This window comes from Haliaeetus leucocephalus, unplaced genomic scaffold, assembly GCF_000737465.1.
Source record: "Haliaeetus leucocephalus isolate CR32 unplaced genomic scaffold, Haliaeetus_leucocephalus-4.0 Scaffold517, whole genome shotgun sequence".
NCBI lineage: Eukaryota > Metazoa > Chordata > Aves > Accipitriformes > Accipitridae > Haliaeetus > Haliaeetus leucocephalus.
The window spans coordinates 1,756,306-1,762,928 of record NW_010972953.1 but is presented as its reverse complement, the minus strand read 5'-3'; positions in this window follow the sequence as shown (position 1 = coordinate 1,762,928).

Below are 6,623 nucleotides of genomic sequence, written 5' to 3'. Positions count from 1 at the left end.
TCCATAGTCCACTACAAGACTCTGAGCTGTCCAGTTCCCATCTCCCAAAGACGAAGAAGTTTTCCCATTCTCCAGCCTTGAGAAAGACAAGAACACGAGGCTCAAGTTTTTCATTCCTCTGTGTGAGAGAAGTTCAATTCGCTGAATTTATTTCAGGGAACATGAAGCTTGTGATTGCGGTGGAACTAAGTGTTGCTAAAGAGAACAGTTGACCTTCCAAGGTCTAATTGGAGGAGTTGTACAGACGTTGTTTGGCTGCTCTGCAGTTAGGAAAATGAACATCATCACTGAATTGTCTCGGACCCATGTCTTTCAGACACTTGCGCTTATTTACGAGCAAACTCAAGAAATTTTGCGGAATTGCTCACGGACATTACATAAATGTGTAAGTCTTTGGAGGATCAAGATTTTGGCTATCTGCAAGAAGTTTAAAGGGAAGTGGCTGCAAGTAGGACAACAGCTTAAGAAATCTTAAATTAAACTTCATTCCCAGTACTTGAAATGTTAGTGGACATAAGAAAATACTTTTGCACCATGCGGACAGTGAAGCATTGGAACAGGTTGCTCAGAGAGGTTGTGCAGTCTCTACCCTGGTGTCTAGTAGTCTCTTCATGCTCATTGCCTGGATATGCTCAATTTATCTGTCGAGTCACCTGGTATTACCAGCAGAAAAAAAAGAAGATTGCCTTTTTTCTTCTTAAGCTTGCCAATCACCTGCTAAGGAATAACAAAAAAGTATTGTCCAGTTAGTGTCATCTTCATTGGTCTCAGGAGAAATGACTTCTCTGTTGGTTGGCTAATTATCCACTAGGTCGTAAGTCCAGAAGTCTCCATCAATTATTGCTCCACACGTCCCTGTACATTATGGAAAGCCCCCCATGCTGTTGGCATTGACAACATTCTCCGCTCCTGCAGAAGCAGAGAACTTGTTTGGTAAAATTTAGGGATGATCCAGGAAAGTGGAGTTGTCTGAGGCAAGTAAGTAAGGAAAGGGGAAACACAACTTGCCAGTCTAGCTTGAAGGAAAATACCTTCCTGGTCCCAAGTCTGACAGCGAGGTTAATCTTAATTGTGCCAGAAAGGCTCCTGTGAGATTTTAAAAAGAAATAGTAGCACCAGTGCACTGCATTCTATCAGTTTGTGATCTTCCGAGTCTGAGAGGTGAATTTCTTCATCTCCCCTCCCATCCCAAAACCATTTTATACACCAAGATGTTCTTGAGGAATGTGGAGAGAAGTGAATACCTCCTGGCTGCTGACTGATGGAACCTGTGAAGAATGAGATTAGCATACCATAAACACAGCCCGCTTACATATCTTCCATTAAAGCCGTAATTAATGAGGTCTTGGAAGACCTGCGTATACCATTTCTGCTCCGCGCAGTGGTCCAGTTCCCATTTTACAGGAGGTCATGATGATGAACTCTTCCAAATCCTGTGCGTAAGGAATAATGAGCATTTCTTATAAAGAATTGTTTTCCTTCGCATGGAAAAAAATAAAGACTAATAATTTCTTCAGAGAGGAACTTAGCAAGTCCTTGTGTATTCAGAATTATTCTTTTCAATATTAAAATCTTTTGCAGATATTATTATTCCAGAAGCATATACGCTGAAACTGGCATTTTGCAAAACCCATTGATAAGCAGTTGCCATCTTTTAGGTCAATCCATGATAATGAGCAGCAAACTAAAAAAGAAAGTTTTTGCCAGACTGACATAGAAGTTTGTCTAATTTTGATTTTTAATAGTACCTGTAGAGTTTTTATGGCTAAACTGTTATTTTAGAGGAGGTTAATTTCTGCCCAAAATCAAACCTGTTGTATTTTCTAAGGAAAATGTATCAACATATTTAACTTTTCATATGTACTGAGTAGTATCAAGATCAACTTTAAAGGTGGCTGCTTGTATGTATTTTTAATTTAGTTTATAAAAAGATTTGTAGCTGTTCAACTTTAATTTGTATATAATATCATTGTCTTGAACAGTTTATATTTTGAATAGCATGATCATTTATTTACAACAATACTCTCTCAACCCATTGAACTAGACAGGACAATTTGGGCTGTACAGTGCTAACTACTGAAATTTGACACTTGGGCTCTTGGAAATCAATTTGGTGTGAATAGGTGAACACCTGGGTGTCTACATCAATAAGACAGATGTTCGGAAAAGATTTTTAATTTTGCATGGCTTTAATTAAAAATTGAAGGAGAATGTCTCATTTAGAAAGTTTTGCTACTGAACTACTCTTGAATGGTACAAAGACAATGAAAACATTTTGCTGCAAAGGCTTGTGCACTTTTCAAAGGATGCTTTGATGTCATAATCTTTGAATTCACCATCTGAAAATAAGCATAATGGATCTCAGTCTTTTACATTAGGACTTTTCACTTTGTATAAAATACAGGAAAGTTAAGTAAGCTCTTTATGCCCACTTCAAGGCCCCTTGCATGATTAGGATAGTGGAAATTAGTTCTGAAATCACTCCCAATGTTCTTGAAGAGGTTATCTCAACTTTTCTCTCATTTAATGAGTGCTGTATCCTATCATTCCTTCCAGACATTCCAATTCACGTGGGCCTTTCCTTAAACAGGTCTTGTAGCAAGTTTTATCTAGTGAATTTTCTTCAAGGTTTTCTGTCAATGACTGACTCTGTTCAGGTGATTTCCATCATCCTTTTTATAAGTGTTCTAACGGCATAAAAGCAGTGCTGTTGTACCTCACTCCTGCTTTTGCTCCTAACACTTATTCTCTGCGATCATCTAAGCTCTTCAAAATAAGGCTTCTCCAGCAGTGAATATTTGATCAAAGGCATGTTAGCAGAATAGTGTGTGCTCTCAGTGTCTATCATCTTAGCCTATGTTCTGCCTTACGTTCTTTGATAGAAAAAGTTCTGTTTCCGCAGGGGCAAAAGAGGGAGGTGGGTAGAGCACACCCGCAAAGTTGGGTTTTTTTAATTAGTTGTCCAGCGGAAACATAAAAAAGAGAGTGAGCAAGAGTCAATCTGGGAAAATAACTTGAGGATAAAATGAACTCTGTTATTGGAAAGGACCAGTAGAGTGTTTCAGGAATACTGTAGGTGTGAGGCTGCAATAGACTAATCCTTGCATGTTGCTGATCCCAGGAGCGGTTACTTTATTTCTAGAAGCTCATACCAGGCTGAACCAAAAGCCACGTGACAGCTGAGTTTGAAAGAGATTGAAATCTGCTATCACGAGCTGCCCTTGAACCTTATCAGGAAAAGGGACACCAATACAAATGTCGAGCAGGCTGCAGATTGGTGCTAACCTTATGACCTAGCATAGATGACCTGTATCGCCATACTCTTTTCCATTAACTCTGACTCTGTGGAACTGCTACTCAGAAATTTCAAGGGAAATAAAAAGTTTAAAAGACTATAACTTTGCTTTACCGAGCTGGTACTGATCCAAAAATTGCATGATATATTCTGTCCTTTCTGTAAATACTGATTGAAGAATGATGGTAATGTATTTAGTTTTGGTTACCATATTTGCTGTCTGCTTTAGATCTATCTGTTTAATTTTAAAAGTAGCTTGAAATATTACAGGGCTTACATATACATTAGATGATAGTTTTAAAGTGTGCTGTGTCTAATACCTTTGAAGTTTTTAGTAAAAAATGTATGATAATCAATTACCATTATAACTAAAGTTTATTACATCAGATTTTTGGTAACAAAACCAAAAACTTAAATTTTATATTTGGTTCTTTTCCCTTTGGATACCTGGTCCAGATTCAGAAAAATATTTGAAGTCTTCTAAGAGCTTGGAGTAGTTTAGCATCAAAAATCTGAGTCTTGGTCCTGAGTTAGCTAAGTACTTGGATCTGAGAGCCATCAAGATTAGCAGTTACTTAAGACTCAGTCTTTATGTCTTAGACTTCTGCTGTCCACAGTGGTGGTCAGAAAGCACAAACTCCCCTGGAGGGTGGCACAGGAGAGCACAAGCAAGGTGCAAGAATCCTGGACTCTTCTGAACCAACAAACACTGTGAAGTTGCCTTTGTGTGTCAGTCTGCTGTGTCTGTGCTGAAACAGTCTTTGCAGACTGTGTCGTATTGTAGGTGAAAAATACAGGAAAATAGTTGTGATTAGTTGAGATTCTTGTTTTTACTTCCTTAGCAGTGTAAAGGAGAGTGTAGAAATAAATGTTTTCCATTTGCAGTCTTTACACTATGAGCTGTACCCACAAAATAGTTATCTGTCTGGTCTTGCGCAGGTTCTCTGGACTCTTTCTGCCATCAGTGTTAAGAGATGGGAATCTCTGGAAGATCATCTGCGCAGTCCCAGGGTAGGATGAATTGCTGCTGCAGGAATCTCTTCATTTCCATTGGAAAGAGAGGAAACCTGAATCACTAGCCTAATAGACTAATGTTTAGTTGTCTAAATTTAGGTGAGAAGAACCTGAGACGGTATTAGCACATCTGTACAGAGTTTTTCCTAGAGGAGAAATTTTAGAGTACTTGCTTTCTTTTATTATTTTTTGAATAACTTATTTGTGTAGTTTTTGGAACCTTGATATTTGTTAAAGCAGGCTAAAAGTGGAAAGATTCCATCTTAATTAAATGGTGCTATTTGCTCAAGAAAGCTTTTATGAAATACAGTTTAGTTAATACAGGCAATTAACAGGTCTTTAGTATGTTTAATATTGCTGGTAGGAGTTGTTACAGTGCTCTATGAAAAAATTACACTTTTTTGTGTTTTTTGGCAAAATTTCTGCTATCTAAGAAACTTAGCAAATTGATTGGTTAAATACGTTTTAAGAAAGTTCCATTGGGGGAAGGATCCCTATATAAGGCAAGTTTTACCTCCATCACTTATTTGCAGGCAGAAGAATCAAGCAGACATGGGTCAGTATTTTTTACTGTCTCGCTGTGATAGTCGTTCCTGTCCTTGCAGCCGTTTTGTGCAGACAGTCTTGTTTGTTCGTGTAACAGGGCAGTTCTCGAGCGCTCCATGAAGCAATCAGAGAAGCTTTGCTGAAAGCTCTGATCACATAGTACTAGTGTTTTTTCTGCCTGTTTTTACAGGTGTTCAGGCATTTCATTCTGAAGAGCCTTGGATACTTATAATACTATGTGCAAAGAAGGTGGAACATCCAACTAAGCTGCCTGTTGTAAGAACCACTTCTTCATAGGAAGAGAAAAAATAAAAGCCAACTGGGATTGTAGCCACCTGAAAGAGAGAGATACCAGTTTTTTTAAGAACAGGAGAGGAGGAAATTGTAGAACTATACAGGAATGTGAAAGAGAAGTGGAACAGGCAAAAAGGAAGCCTGAGTTAGGAAGGCACTTTGAAGAATAAAGTAGATCACATGATTGCTTTTCTCTCTTTTAAGAACAGAAATACTGAAATAGAGAGAACTGAATATACATACAGGCTCCCCAGTTTTCACCACCGATTGTTGTTGGCACCGAACTCTTATGAGAAGGGAAAAGACTTAAGTACCTAATGGTAGATGGCATGATTCACCAGTGTGGGCCTATTAACATATAAACCATTCTGTGAAGGAGGGCTGATAATCCCTGCTGTGTTTATCAACAAGCAGAAGGTGCTACATTTGTAAATTTTCCTGATTTGCATGCAAAGCCATCTTGTAGGCTTCTTATTTGAGAACAAATTATAATGAAAAGCAGATGACTTAGGTTTTATACATGTTTCACTTTCTTTAAAGATTAATTTACGGGGGGGGGTCCTATTAGTAACATAACTAGTAGCAAGCAATTACTAACATGGTTAATTATCCTCTTGGGGGAGACATTGAGTAGAGGGATCTTTCTGAGGTTATAGTGCTGGTCCTCCACCCCAGATTGTTACCCTCATTGCTTCTTAGTTGTATTGTATGGACTGGCTTTCCCTTAAAAGACATCGCGGTGGCGCTCTCTTAATGAGCTACTCAGCTTCTGAGTTAAGTGGAATTAAAGGGATTGCGTGATTTGCAGAACATAATCTCTGAACTGCTATACTTTTGAAAGTTTTGGCCAAAAGTATACATTTGTAATCTGGAAAATGCTGTCTTTCTTTTGGGATGCTAAAATATGTAACTGAACTGGAATACTTGGTTTGGAATAATTGCTTGCTGAGTATCACAGCAGAAACACACGTTGTTATGATACGGACCCTGCTCTGATTTTGGAGATTTTTACATCCATGTAAGTTCAGTTTAGATTTTCCAACTTACGCTGTGCGAAATAGGAATTTTTATGTTTTCAGCTGACTTACAGATTTAGTGTAACCAAAATCCCAGCGTCAACGGTTGTTTGTAGAGTGTCTTAACCAGCAATAGGAAAGTTCATTGTGTAGCCAGGGGTGAGGTTTTGAGGGTAGAAGTTCTTGTTTTTAAAAGAAAGCCTTTATTGTGGATGTCGTGGTTTGTTTGCTTGATGTGTGTTTTGTGTCTCTGTGTGTCTCTTAATTTGCAAAGCCCACATGTCTAGCAGTCTTCAGATGAGCACATCAAACTGGTGTCTTTGCAAGAACCGTTGCAAGGTGAAGCCTTCCTGTGAGGAGCTGCTTCCTTCTCAAATCCACTTTTTTGTGGGCAGATGGGAGAAGGGCTTGGATCCTCTTCTGTCATTCATTCAATCATTCAGAAAAAGTAAAGCACA